At 35.2% G+C, this 16180-nt stretch overlaps 1 pseudogene; it reads right to left on the minus strand.

Annotated features, from left to right (window-relative positions):
* Positions 1-4117: 4117 nt before the first annotated feature.
* LOC103495798 (1-aminocyclopropane-1-carboxylate synthase 3-like) lies at positions 4118-5384 on the minus strand (annotated as a pseudogene).
* Positions 5385-16180: the final 10796 nt, after the last annotated feature.

Below are 16180 nucleotides of genomic sequence, written 5' to 3' on the forward strand. Positions count from 1 at the left end.
CTCATTGTCTTCTAACCCATATAATTTATTGATAGCGTCTGGCCCAAAGTCTACTTTTCTCCCTTTGACCATCGTGTAGTGTTCTTCAATGTTTAATATATCCTTTGTAAAACTTATTAACTACGTCTGCTCTTATTGCAGTCACTTCTTCGAAGAATCTTTCCATTTAAATGCTCTGATGAGTGACGCGAGAAATTCTAGCATATTGCCCTTAAATGGATAGAGTCCTTTTTCTATCATGAATTGTTTACTGGCCGCATTTTCAGACAGAGGCTTTTCCTTCTCACTTTCTTAGCCTTCTTCTTCTTCTTTTTTAGGACTTTCCTTTTTCTCATCTCGCCTTGTGACAACTTGATCGTTCAACCACTTTCTCTTCACAATCATTTTCTTCCTCTTTAGAGGTTTCACCACCTCCTCTTTCTCATAATCTTCTTCCTCCAATTCTTTTTCCAACTCCTTGCACAGTTCAATTGGAGTTTTCTTTGTCTTACCCTTCTCCGCAGAGAGGGCTACTTTGTTTGTTTTGTTAAGGAGGTCTTCTCGTTTCCTTAACTTAATTTCCTTCTTTTCTTCTGCTTAGGCCTTAACGCCTTGCGCTTGAACCTTGATCTTTAATAGCTCAGACTTGATTTTTTCTTTCTTTCCATGGACCTTACATGCAACCCTCTCGAATTTTGTGGGTGTAATTACCGAAGAAGAGGTTTCTTTCTCTTCTCACCTTACTTCTCCTCAATCTCTTTTCCATTCTTTCTTTTCTTCCTTCTTCCTTCTCCTTCCTATCTTTTTCTCTTTCTTCCTTTCTTGTTTTCTCTTCCTCTTCATTTTTCTCACTCTTCTCTTGCTTTATGCGTTTCTTGCACCATTGTTAATAGAGCGGTTAACTTGTCTTCAGGCCAGTTGCAGCTCTATCCCGTTGATTATTAACAATTTCAAAGTCCTTTCTTGCTTTTCTCCTTTAGATTCTCTCGTCATTGGATTAAGCTCAGCTTGTTCCAACACAAGGTCATTGAAATGGACTTTTCGAGCATCTTCTTGAGACGTACTTGATTCAGGGGTCATGTATTCCTTGGGAAAGGAGGTTTTACTTGTAATCTACCGGAGGAGATGATCAAAAACTTGAGAGCTTCGAACTTTAGGTTGAGTAAGTGACAAAAAACAGTGATTAAGGTTTTAAAAGGGTTGTTAACGAAAAGATTAATCATGGTTAGGGTGGGGTTACTACGGTGGTTGACATTCTACTTTTTAATTATGACGGAACGTCAGACAACATCGTTTAGGTTTTCAAGGGGACAGCGTAATCATTACAATTAATTTGAAATGAAATGACCTGCATTCCCAAAACCCTAATCATTTCTTGAATTCTCCCTTTCATCCATTAAGCCTCGCAAGAACTGTGACGCGTAATGTGTTTTGCGCCGTAAAATCCATCTCGTGAAGTAATCTTATCATGTAAAACCCTACTCTTATCACCTAATTTTTACGCAATAAATCTTGCGCTTCCCTAACTTGTCAAAACGGTAAGCTAGAGGACAAATAAATGGACTATAGAAAGAAAAATAAAAAAAGTTATACACAAAAATCATCTACACAAAGTTGTTAATGTACTTTTGTAATAAAGATAAAGAGAGTAATACGTTACAAAAGCATCTATGAACTTAGGTTCCTAAGCAAGGATGGTTGTGATCTAATCGTGTAGTGTTCCACATAGCCATGCCCTAAGCGAATTGTCTCTTAGACATTTTTTTATCATTTGTTGCATGAGCTCCTGCTACATGATCATTCATTGGAATAAGTCCATGCACGTAATCGCTCACTACACTATTACAAATGACCTTTTGATCCTTTCAACACGTAGTACGTTAAGACAAGGTATCTTACTGAACTTATTGCATGGACACATTTTTTAACGCCATAGTAAAGGTTTTTTTTTCTAAAAGAGATTAGATATTTCCTGGCTCAAGGCGTTTGAGGTACTCAGTTTCATTTGCGTTCAATCGCATCAACTAAGGTTCCTCTTGTTACTGGCAAAAGATTCACTCAATCTCTGGGTTAGTCCATACATCACAGATTGCTCTGGTACCACATACCTATTAACGCGATCTTCGGTTGAACGTGTGACTCACCAGAATCAAGTGTTTTGCCCAAAATCAAAGTAAAACCTTATCTCTAGCTTTGAGAAAAAACCAACTCCTCAACAACGGAGCCAAAAACTTAGACTTTTCTTATGTTTGGGTTTGGCTTGGATTGTCACATAATTAGTAAATCCTCGTTGAGTACAAGTTTTCCTATCGCTTGCCTAAGTGTAAGTGTAATGATAGGTTTCCTAGTAAGCCAAGGTTGAACACAGGGAATTGATATCAAATCTTAGTTATAATGTTCACTTCTTCATCTAGGCAGTATAGAGTACAAAACTATATAGTATAAAGTAAATGTATGTATACCTATCTTAATATCTACACTAGAGATTTTGTAAAAGGTTGTAGGAATGATGGAGCGATGGGGATGAACTAACTTGTCTTCATGGAAAAATGAAGGAATGTCTCTGCATTTCTAGGCGGTCAAGCCCTACAGCAATCCTCGATGTGATAGGTACCAGTTAACTAACTTCTAATTAAGGCGAGTATCTCTCAGTGCCTTGAATGCAACACTTGCTCGACTTTCGGGATGCAAATGATATAGTTTCATTGAGTAATTACTATCTAGAAGTGGTTTTTTATAAAACTCATATTGCCTCGTTTTAAGGGTGACAACCTCTCAGCACCATTTACCACACTTGTTCTCCTTTCGGGACACGAATGATGGAGGTTTAATGTTCAAGGTGAATTTTGTCTCCAAACTCCTCTTAGCTTTATCCTTGCTACTTGCTCTCTTGAGTAATTAGCGATAAACGCTGGTCAAGCGATGGAGTAAAGCTCAACTAACGCGATAAACCTTATAAGCTAAACTTCCTATCGAGAGTTTATCACAAGCAATTACTTATAACACCTTGACAAATGAATGGTAAAAGAATGATGGATTCAAGATGGATAAATATGTAATGTATTAAAGAGTGTAGGCCTTCGGCCACTATACAATATAAACATGAGACATTACAACGAAGTACCAAAAATGGAAAGTAAAGAATTGGTGTAATCTTTCTCTACTCACTCTCTAAGTTCTCACTTACAAGATTGACTGGAGAAGAGGATGAACTTTTAAAGAATGTGGAAAGGCTAGTCCTTCCCACTGGCTCCAATGGAGATCTCTAGGTTTTGGCCTTCAGGTAATTAGCCTTGGGCTGGTCCGTTCAAACGCCATGCCCCCCCCTCTTTCATGCTGGTGTAGAAGGAGGCTTTATATAGACTACTTTTGGCGAAAAATTTCTATTCTTCTAATCATATCAGTGCTGATTGTAGTCTTAGCTTCTCATTATTCTTCTAATTTAGTCGGTGTTGATTATCAGCACTGCTGGTAGCCTTGTAGAGTCACGTCGACTCCAACTACCCTTCTTGTCTACTATTGAATCTTACTCCCGTGTTAATATGGTTTCTCACCTAGAGGTCTTCAATCACTCAACAAGCTTATCGTGTAGCCCACGCTCCTCTACGATTCAGTATCTTTCTCCTTTTCTTCCTAAACTTGCGACAAAACACTGAAAAACAGTGTAAAATAGGCGTGGAGACTTATGCAACTTGTATTCTCTTATATTTATGAATTTGCGATAGAAGTTACGCATTTCGATACATTACCATGCACTTGGATTCCATTATTCTACCTAAAAGATCAGAATAACTTGTATTTCTACAAGTTATCAAAACACGGCACCTTTCTTAAATGTTAAATATTATTTAGTAAAATATAATAGTTTAATTTGAATAAGCTTAATTGGCATAAAAAGAGAGTAAAAACAATGTATTTTATATTAAAAAATATATGGAAATTTGAGATGAATTATAGACGCCATTACAAAACCAGATGGACCGAGTGCTCGTATTTCTTTCTTACATGCATAAAGAGAAATTCAAATTCCTCCTCCATAGAGAAGTTGGAAAAAAAAATAATGATCATATAACAACAACAAGAGCACAAAGAGGCAAAAGAACAAACTAAATGGGTAAAATATGTATGCAGTAAGCTATCAATCATGTGGTTCGCTAACGCGATCTTGAACCGATAACCGACAAACCCATTTAGCCACTGACTTTCTCTTCGAGTCAAGTTGATTTGAAGGAATAGTTGCTACTGTCATTATAGAACTAGTATTCCAGGGTCGCATATGTGGAGAAGTTACCGTAATTGTGGTGGAGTAGTTGACGACAAAAGCCTTCAATCTCTGCATTGCAAGATCCAAAGTGGGTTTGAACATGTTGGCAAAACAAACGCGGAACCAACCTGGTTCGGAGCAATGGCATGACTGTCCGAGTGACACATTCAAGCGCACCTCTAATAGAATCTTCCTCCAAAGCTCCATTTCTGACTCAAACGTATTGCCTCCCAACAAATGCCTCATATTTGCCCAGTAAAAGAGCCCTGCATTCCCTTTGTGGCACTTAATCCCTGCCTTCTCCAGCCCATTCACCAGCATTCTCTGTCTTTTCTGCAGCCTCTTTTTCGTTATCTCTAATGTACTTCCTTCTAAACTTCTTGTCTCACAACATCGCCAACAAAAGGTACTGCGTTTATGACGAAACCAATCCAAAGCTCGACATCTTTGTTGCTGCAGCCACTACTACTCTGTCATTTGAATATCAGGCTCCAACTCGAAACCCCGACAGGCCGAGATCTTTGAGGAGGCTGTAAATAATGTGAACTTGTTTTTGGATTTGGTAGTTGTATTTGTAAGTTTGGTTAAGGATTTCCATGGCGCTGACAAAACCTAGGTTTCAGAAAACTGTGCCAAAGTAAATCTCGTCGCTGATTAGATGAAGGTTTTTAGATTTGATGAATTGGAGTAGGAGGTTGAGTTCGTGACTGCTGATTGTGGTTCCTAATGGGTACGTAACAAGTACGCCTTTGACTTTAAGATTACGATTTAGGGCGTTTTGGTAGGCTTCTAACAATGCTAATTCTGTTATTTTGAAGCCATTGGAGCTAGAGCAGTGAATGGATATGATCTCTATTCCAGTTCTCCATTTCAAGTCTCTATCAAATGGGCACATTATGTTGAATAAAAGCAAAGACCAACGTTAGGATGAGTTGCCAAATGTAGATAATATTTATTTAATTTATTTTTTAAATAGAAAAGAAATTGACATGTACCCAGGATAGTAGGGAGTTGGTAGAAGAAAAACGTCGCCAGATTCAGCCAAGCAGAACATAAGAGTCTCGTTAGCTGAGGTGGCACCAGCAGTCAGGATAATATGGTTGGGATCGAACATTACTTTGTTCCCTCTAATTTTTGACATGAAATGCCTGAAACATTATTATTTATTATTATTAAATTACATGTGATCTCCCAAAGACTGATGTCAAAAACTTTATTTGACATATATTATATAAAACAATTAAAGAATAATATAATTAATGTAAGGGACTTCTTAAAAATATAATATAGCGACAGAATATTTACCAATATAAACAATTCTAAAAACGGAAGAAGCCCACAGGCCCGCCATGAAAAATACCAAAAATGACTCGTCAACAATAGGCGTAATAGATTTGGTAACGCGTGTAATATATTTGGTACACGATCGTTTAAATTTGGCTATTGTTTGGTACATGATCATTATATTTATTTTTTGAATTCTATCATTTAATTTGGTTACACGATCGTTTAATTAATTGGGTCACACGACCGTTTAAATTTGGTTACACGATTACTTAGATTTGGCTACCCTAAATCTAAACGATTTTTTTTCACGATAAATCGTTTAGATTTGGCTACACGATCATTTAGATTTGGCTACCCCAAATCTAAACGATTTTTAAAAAAAAAAATTGGTAACACGATCGTTTAAATTTGACTAAACGATTTTTTTAAAATTCTTTATACACAATCTTTTAGATTTGGTTACCTTAATCTAAATGTCTAAACGATTTTTTTTAAGATTCTTTATAGATGATCTTTTAGATTTAGTTACCCTAATCTAAACAATGTAAAAAAATAAAATAAGAAAGACGATGCACGCAGCAAACGAAAAAAAGGAAAAAGAAGAAAGACATGCAAGCAACGAAAAAAAAAAGAAAAACAATGAAAGACGATAGAAATAAATCAGCTTTTGGTTACCCAAATTTAAACGAAGTAGAAAAAGAAGAGAAAAAAACGAAAGATGGAAAGAAATCGCAGCTAAAAAAAGAAGAGTACTGAAGACGATAAAAAAATACAGAGAAGAGAAGAAAGATGAAAGGGCAAACCTGAAATATTTAAAAAATGGCTAATTTTATGGGTTTTGTTACACTGGGTGTAAATATTTTAATAGTTTGTTATGTTTATGAAAGTTTCCCTATTATTACATACTTTTTTTTTTAATATAAAGTAAATATAAAAATTACAATATACTAAAGGTTTTAAATTTAATGGCGAGGAAGTAAATATGTCCAATGACATTTTGGTACATAAAGAAATGTAAAATTTTTGTAAATAAATTTATCTTTATCTGTTATGTTTTATGTCCTAGAACTCGTGATTTGTGAATGCTAAACTATTTTATTATTCAATAAAGTCATTATTGAGGTATTGTTCATTAAATTGTTTTTTAACTAGAGATTTTCTCGTTATAAACTCAGAATCAAATAAACTAAGGTTCCTTGATTATAATTTGATTAGTACTTGAACTTTATGTATGTTGGAATTTATGTCCTTAAAACTCGTAATTTGTAGTTTAAACTATATTCTATTCAATAAAGTGGTTATTGAGGAATTATTAGTGAAAATAGAATACTATAATCTTAAAGCAAATAAATTAAGGTCATGAGGCTATTTTAATGTAAACTTCAATTTTATATAAAGACATAAATGTGGATCAAGTTCAAGTATATAGGTCAAACGATCTATAGCAAATGAATATAATAGAAAAACGAGACATGCACAGCGAAAGAACGAATCAAAAATTACTCAAGATGCATCTAAAATAATTTAGAAGTTAACATGCTTAATAAGCCATAATTACAGTCATTAGAGTTAAGAGAAATACTTACCTCCATAGCTTTCCAATCATCGAAATGTCCTCGTGATCATGAACCCGAGACAACCACTAGTGTTGATCCACTATTCTTCAGACTTAGAACCAGGTTGTGGGATCCGTTAAGTGAAGGAAATTATGAGAGATGAATGGAAAATGAGGAAGGAATCGAAGAACCAACAATTTGGTTATGGGAGAGAGGTGAGAAAATTTTGAACGTTTTGAATAATTTTTCCAAATTATCAAAAATCTTTAAATTACTTTTCAAAACTTATTTCTATAAAATATTTACATGCAAAATGCATGAAAATAATTCACCATAAAACGATACCTCCCATTTCACTTAATCTTAGTGGACTTGTTGTTTAGATCACATGTAAACACTTGTCCCATTAAGTATTAGTGGGATTATCCAACAAAACGTTGGATTTTCCCACTAACTTTAGTCCAAAGGCAATATGATCATTTGACAAACTAAGTCAAAGTCAAAAGTCAACATTTTGACTTTTTTACCATTTTGTCCGTCTTGACTAATTTCAACCTCCAAAACATGAATATGCATTTCTTTATCTAAAATTCAAATCACATTTGAATATAAAGTCAGTCAAAGTTTGACTTTTCAAAGTTAAAAGTCAACATTTTAATTTTTTACAACTTTGACTATTTCCATCAATTTCAAGCTTCCAAATATGAATCTGTATTCATATTTTTTATATTTAAATTACATTTAAACATAAAGCTCTATAATCGACGACTATATCACATGTATTTGTCTGTTTCTCCCTCTTTACCTAATTCGAACAATTCGAATTATTCCAACATATTGTTCTAAGTTAATTCCATATGAGATAGCAGAGGAAGCTAATGAACCTATAGGTCATGGACTCTAACGATCCGAGATTAACTGACTAAATCCTTTTAGACCGAGTTATCGTCAGTTAATCAACATTCGTTAACTAACGGGTCATTCCATTAAAGCTCTGCAATTGCACTCCCCTCACTATAGATATATTTGTGTCCATTTGATTTAACCATGATTAGTAAGTTAATCATTCACAGGTTGTTCATAACTTCGGCTGGGTCAAAATACCGTTTTATCCCCTAGACTACATCTTGTTCCTAAAGTCCCAATGATCCGGTATTGAACATTTGGTTTAAGGTCTAACCTATAAATCGAATCCCTTTCGAACCAATGAGAGGACGGGATCCCTTATTCAAGACTTGGATTCAATACTTAAAGGAACAACCTATCTACTAACGCTAAAACAAGTAGGAGTGAATTCTGTCTTGCACCATCCATCCGGTCTTACCCCTGAAATGGGAGGCTTATTGAATAAGTGTCATTGAGCTGCCCTCATCTATGCAGATCTAAGGATAATATCATTTGAATAGAAGTTCATAGTTAGCTCAAAATTAAGATTAAGTTACCTAGGTCATCATAATCAAAATTGTTAGTTTATATAGTCAACGATGTTATAACTTAAAAGTGACTATTTTATGGTTCTAGTCTTATGTTAACTCTTTACATATTGATGTCCCCACTCCCATGTCTCTACATGAATGATTCAGGATCACATCATTTGTACAAACTACAGAGTGGCCACATCCCTAGTGTTTTCGAAATAAGGTGTACAACCTTATTCATACACTATAGGTTGTTTGGGCTATAAACTCAAACTTGACCCACGTTTATCTCTCTATATAAAGTTCAAGCCTACACTTGATAGTCTCAGGACCTTAGTTTATTGAATTCAAGATTAAGCTTATAGTATTCTGTTTTCACTAATAAGTTCTCAATAACCACTTTATTGAATAAAATATAATTTTAACTACAAACTACGAGTTTTAGGAAATAAATTCCAACAGAATAAAGGTTGGGCTGGACACTATGGATGCGGTCCGCTTTGTATTTAGTACAAATGAAACAATGTGATTCTGAATCGTTCATGTAGAGGCATGGAAGTGGGAGCATCTTATGTAAAGAGTTTACATAAGACTGAAACTATAGAAATAGTTACTTTGAAATTATAACACCATTGACTTTAATAAAACTGACTATTTCGTTTGAACATATCCTATGTAACTTAATCTTAATCATAAGATAACTATGAACTTCTGTTCATATGAAATTATCCTTCGATCTGAATAGGTGATGGCAGCTCAACAACGTTGGTCCAATAAGCCTCCCATTTTAGGGGTAAGACCGAGTGAGTAGCTGGGACATAGGGTGCAAGCCAGAATTCACTCCTACCTTTTTTTAGAGATAGTAGGTAGATTGTTTTCTTAAGAACTGAATCCAGATCTTGAACACGGAGCCTTACCCTCTCATTGGCCCGAGAGGGATTCGATTTATAGCACTACAACAAGTTAGGAAACTCCCTATGCATCAATGCATTGGCATAGATTAAAAATGCATCATTAAAGGTTTTCCCGACGTACAAAGCAATGTCAGGAGGAGTGTCGAGAGAAACACGTTGGGAGAACTATTCTCGACATGCAACTAGCATGATGTCGCGAATATACGTCTCTCAACGTCTCTGTGGCCGATGTTGATACACTATTGGGAAAACATAATCCTCAACATCCTCCAAAGGCATCAGGAAAAGGTATTTCCTGACAGAACATCAGAAACATTTACCTCAACGATTTCGAACATGCATCGGAGAAACATATTAGCTTCTGACGCCTACTGTGCATCAAGAAATAGTTTTAAAAGATATATTTTTTTGTTGAATTATTCTTTATTCAATCATATAATATTCATTTTTGTTGTAATTCAATTTAAATTGAATCAAATTATACAAAATAAGAAATAAATTAGTAAATAATTATATAAAATACCAAATCTAGAATAAATATATTATAATTAAATGTTATATTATCTAGGAATGTTTGAAAAAAATTACATAGAAATGAAAAAAATACGTTTGTCTCCTAATGGCCTCGTACACCATATTACAACTACTTCAGATCTACCATGACACAAAAGTAAGTTTAGATATACATATCACTAAATAATACAAAATAAAAGGTTAATAATTGAAAAATACGTATCGCAAGGAATCATGGTCCCTTCTGTGTTCGAATCTTTCCTTCTACCATCTTCTTCATTTCTTCCACTTGTGAAGTTAGTAGCTCTGATGTCCTTCTCTGTTCTTCAATCATGCATTTAACTTTTTCAAGCTTGACTTGTTGCCGCTCAATCATCTCTTTAGCGTCTTCAAATTCCCTAGCTTACAAAATGAAGTCGAAGAACTACTAGCACAACTCTTCCAAGAATTAGGCTTGGTTCCTCAACTTTTTAAGTAGCTCGGTTGTCTACCTAAAATGATCTCGCATATCTCATCCCCAAAGAGTTGTTGAGAATCCTCTAGGGTGGGCTGGGACTGAAGTTCCAGCATTTGATTCTGCAGCAAATTTTGTAACTAAGTTATTAAGTCACAAATATAAGTACAAATTAAGATAAAAGTACCGCTCCAACTGACATGCGCATCCTCAGCGGCCCGCAAAACAAATATGCCACTCCGAGCATGTGTTTCCTTTAATAACTCCACACAGTCAACTGACCAACCTCATTGCTCAGCGAGCTCGTGCTATTATTGTAGAAACGACTTGGACCTGCTACTATGATTATAAGGCTGGTTTTGTCTAGTAGCCTTGTTTGTCCGTGATTGCTCCTTCATGAAAACAATTGTTAAATTTATACATACAAAAAGCTAAATAAAATAATGTACCATTACAATATATAAGTCTCACTTAAAATGCACGGCTCATGTAGTTATCACATAGGAAGTGCCAATCTTTCAAACGTCCCACCAATATGTGTGGTGGGTTGGCATGTGCCTATTGAAGGTCGCTGTACTTTTTGAAATATCTATGATAGTCACCCCTAAACTCCTTGAAAGAAGTAACATTTGATGCTTCATTGCTTGATCGTTGAAATCGAGCACGAAAAAAAGCTACACATTACAAAACACCACTCATTACCTTGGTTAATACTTAACTATGTTTGAAACGAAAATGAATTGTGTACTGCATGTACCTATAGAGCACCCTTGACAACCTCGATATATTCTCTCCCAACATCAGCCCACCTAAGGCAGCGGACTAGAAATGTACGTCTCACATACATGCCAATGTCAGGTTGAACCGAATAGCATATGGAAATACTAGCTTCTCCGCTCCAGGGGTTATGGTCATAAGAATCCTACTATTCTTATTGATGTACCTCTCCAACTCCAAGAGTCGAGACTGCTGACGTCTCCTAGGAGTTGGAGAGGTTGACTACTTTCTGTTGAAGAAAACAACAAGTCATATGAGAAATAAGTTAAAATAATTAATCTATGTGTTCGTATTATCGTTAAGGTACTGAGACTCACCTAAATTATCGCCCACCGAGGACGACCCTCTTGCATTCTTTAACTCGTCGCCAAACTTGAGAAACAGAGCATCTGTCTCCTCGAAACCACTCAAACAAATATGAGTAGCATATATAAACTATTCAAATATATGGATACATTATTCGTCAATTGTTCGTTGTTGCTTGATCTGCTTTAATGTGATAATTGTTCATCACCATCATCTATGAAGTTATCAGCGACATGACGCACAACTAGTCTTTCAACCATTATAGAATCAACATCAGGCCTGCACAGAGTGTCATCCTCAATATGTTTATCCACTCGATGGTCGAAAATGGTTTCGAGTACATTTAGTTGCTCATTCTTAATATCTTCCACTTCAAACAAGTCTCATGTATGCTTATTCTCGATCACGGGAACAATTTTCCAATTGGTACCATTTTTTGGGTCATTTAGGTAAAATACTTGATGTGCCTGCATTGCGAGAATGACTAGTTCCTCGACGAACCAAAAATGGGACGTGTTGATTGATTTATACCCTAATTTCACATGTGTCCTTTGGCTTTTGTTGTTGTCAGTATCACATCACCTACACTTACATAGCCAAACACGTCTTCCCATCAAATATTAAACGTCCAATACTTCATCCAGAACACCATAGAAATTGTTGTCGTCACTTTCATTGGCACTGCTTTCATTTATTATCATGACTCCATTGTTTTGTGTAGTGCGTCAGAAAATCACATTGTGCCGTGTGAAATCTCACCCCACCGATAATGTATTCATTGTAACACAGAACGTCAAGTGATGGTCTGAATGGTGCACGCTATATACCTGATTTATGAACCATTCAGAAGATTTAATACAAATCAGTAGCGTTTTGAGCTTACCGACATATCAACCTCAAATGTTTCCTAACGGCGATGATTATGAGTTTGTGTAACAACAATGTATAACAAATACTTAAACAGTCAAAGGTTGGAAATGCTTACTTGCGATACTCCGATATTCCATCTATATTGTTGAGGATGTACTAATGAAAGAGGCATTTCTCTTCCTGTGATAGAGTTCGGAGACTTGACGCACCTAACGGTTGTACTTTCTGCTTGAAAATTTTAAACTCACCGATCACCTTGTCATCTAGAATTCTATTATCATTTCGCTCATCTCTAGTGAATCGAGTCTCAATCCCACTGAGGTAACGCGAACAAAAAGTGCCTAATTAATTTAACATATATGCTTCTGCAGTAGACTCTTCAGGACATGCTTTGTTTCGAACAAATTGTTTCAAAGTGCATAGAATTCTTTCATTGGGATACATCCAACTATAAGAAACCGGACCAACAATCTTTGTTTCATATGGTAAATGAACGACAAAGTGTACCATAACGCGGAAGAAGGTAAGTGGAAATATTCTTTGCAACTTGCAAAGTATGATTATGATATTTGTTTGCAATCTATGTCCAAATCACTTATTCTTATCATTCTTGCGCACAAGTCATGCAAAAAAACTACATAGTTCAGTAATAGGGGTGTACACATTTTTTGTAAGAATGCACGAATACCAATAGGTAGAAGTCAATGTAGCAAAAGATGACAGTCGTGCGTTTTGAGACATTATATTTTTTTGTCCCTTTCATTCACACATCGTGAAATATTAGAAACGAATCCATCGAGAAACTTAACTGATTTAACGAACTTCTAAAACTCAATTTATTACCTACTAGTCAACGTGTAACCGCATATGGCTTGACCAATCTGTTATCGAGTTCTATCAAGTATAGATCCTTTCTTATCTTCAAATCTTGTAGGTCCAACTGAGCATTTGAGATATCCTTGGTTTTTCCTTCGATATTCAACAATGTACTGACTAAGTTATCGCAAACATTTTTCTCAATATGAATTACATCAAGTTTGTGACCTAACAATAGTTATGACTAGTAAGGAAGTTCAAAAAAAATACTTCTCTTCGTTCAATTAAGAGCTCTCTTTCTTTTCTTATCTTTTAATGAAGGATGTTTACTCAAAACTGGAAAATCCAACTGAGCTAGTTGTTCCAATATTGCATGCCTATCCATCACCTCTAAGGGAGCCCTAATATTGAGTGATATGACGGGAAATGGTTGGGATCCATTATTAGGTACCATCAATCTAGAAGATGAGCAATGGAATGAGCTTTTTAATGTATATAGTTGCATTTTTTTCAATTTCTAATCATCTTTAGGCGAATAAGAGAGCTATAAATATTTCATTTAATATAGGTGAATAAGAGAGCTAAAAAGTTTAGAAAAAGTGGTTGCCCACATTATGAAAAGCTCATAAGGATTTTTGGAGATAGTACTGCAACAGGTGTAAATGCTTGCCCATCAACAAGACTTATTTCAGATTCTGAAGATGAAAATGAAAATGGTGTTGCAAGCAACACAAATGTTGGTGTTGAAGAGAATGATAAAGGAAAAAGCAAAAAACGAGTTCGAAGAAAGAAAGACGAATTCGGCAGTTTCTTCTCATCATTCTTAGATGTATATGCGGAGAATGCAAAGAGAAAGAATGACATCCTTGAGAAAATATCTTTTGGTTGTACATCTAGTCAAGTTGATAAGAGCCAAACATCAAGCAAAAAAGATGATCTCCATGAAGAGTTGATGGAATGTTTAGACATTTTAAATACAATGGAGGATGTTGATGGAGAGGCTTATTCCAAAATATTGAAACTCTTGCACGGAGATCTTGCTTGGAGAAAGCTATTTTTGTGCATGCCCGATTCAAGGAAGAGAGATTTCATAAATAGTCTTTAGATGTCACTTAGGAATGTTTTAGGATTATGTCATTTATTTTTTAATATTACACTTGAACATGGATTTTATATGTTTGACTTTGAATTGATATAGACTTTAATTGACTTTATGGTTTGTGTTGTTTTTTAACATGGCTACGTTTTTTTATGTATTGAGATGGATTTGAACGTTTTTTGTGTTTGATTTAGGGATATACTAGTGAATTGATATGGACTTCAATTGACTTTATGGTTTGTGTTGTTTTTTAACATGGCTACGTTTTATGTATTGAGATGGATTTGTACATTTTTTATGTTTGATTTAGGGATATACTAGTGAATTGATATGGACTTGATTCAAGATAATCATTCTGATGACGGTTTTGATTCTGACGATGATGACGATGGTATTTGCATCCTTTTTACTTTATTCTACATGAGCTTGCACAGGATACAATCTTCAAAACAACCATGTAGAACCTTTGCACTGAGAGGACATGATTATGTGATTGAGTTGTTAAATGGAAACGATAGTAGATGTTTTGATTGTTTTAGAATGAAAATAATTATATTCATAAGTTTTTGTGAAGATTTAAAATCAAAGACAAATCTGAAATCATCTAGGTATCTTACCGTTCAAGAAAAAGTTGCTATATTCTTATTAATCATATCACATAATGAAAGCAATCGTATAGCAGCAGAAAGATTTCAACATTCGGGTCATACTATTCTCTAGCTTTTAACCTTGTTTTGAGGAAAGTTTGCAAGCTTGGTGGAGAAATTATTCGCCCACCCAATATGGACACTGTACCAACGGAGACCGTATCAAATGTTGGAATTTATGTCCTAAAACTCGTACTTTGTTATTTGATTCAATAAAATTTATTATTGAATGCTATAATCTTGAAACCAATAAATTAAGGTCCCAAGGCTATTTTACTAAGTTTTTCAAATACACTTGAACTTTATGTAGAGACATAAATATGGATTAAGTTCGAGTTAATAGCCCAAATAGTGTATAGTGTATGAATAAGGTTGGGCACCTTATTATGAAAAAATACTATGGATGCGGCCCGCTCCGTAGTTAGTACAAAAGATGTAATACTGAATCGTTCATATAGAGACATGGGAGTGGGGGCGTCTTATGTAAATGGTTTGCATAAGACTGGAACCACGAAATAGTAACTTTTAGTTATAACATCATAAAGTATAAACTGACTATTTCATTTATGATGATCTAGGTAACTTGATCTTAATTCTGAGCTAACTATGAACTTCTGTTCATTCGGTAGTATTTTTAGATCTGCACAGGTGAGGGCAGCTCATCATCGCTGGCCCAATAAGCCTCTAATTTCAGGGATAAGACCGAGTGGATAGCTAGAGACATAGAGTGCAAGACAGAATTCACTCCTACCCATTTCTGCGATAGTAGATAGGTTGTTCCCTTAAGGACTGAATCCAAGTCTTGAACAAAAGGCCTCACCTTCTCATTGGCTCGAGAAGGATTCAGGTTTATAGGTTGGACCTTAAACCAATTGTTCAATAGTGGATCAGTGGGTCTTAAGGAACAAGATGTAATTTCGGAGGTAAAACGGTATTTTGACCTAACCAAGATTACGAAAAACCTGTGAAGGATCAACTTACTCATCATGGTTATATCAGGTGGACAGAAATATATCTATAGTGAGGAGAGTGCAACTAAGAGTCTTCAGTGGAACGACTCTTTAGTTAACGAATGTTGATTAAGCTTGGTCTAAAAGAGTTTAGCCAATTAATCTCGAATCGTTGGAGCCCATGATCTATAGGTCCATTAGGTTCCCCTACTAGCTCATATGGATTCAACTAAGAACAAGTATGTTGAAGTAATTCGAATTGTTCGAATAAAGTAAGAGAGAGAAACCAAAAAATACATAAGATATAAGTCGGTAGAAGTAAACTTTAAG

Source organism: Cucumis melo, chromosome 7 (genome assembly GCF_025177605.1).
Source record: "Cucumis melo cultivar AY chromosome 7, USDA_Cmelo_AY_1.0, whole genome shotgun sequence".
NCBI lineage: Eukaryota > Viridiplantae > Streptophyta > Magnoliopsida > Cucurbitales > Cucurbitaceae > Cucumis > Cucumis melo.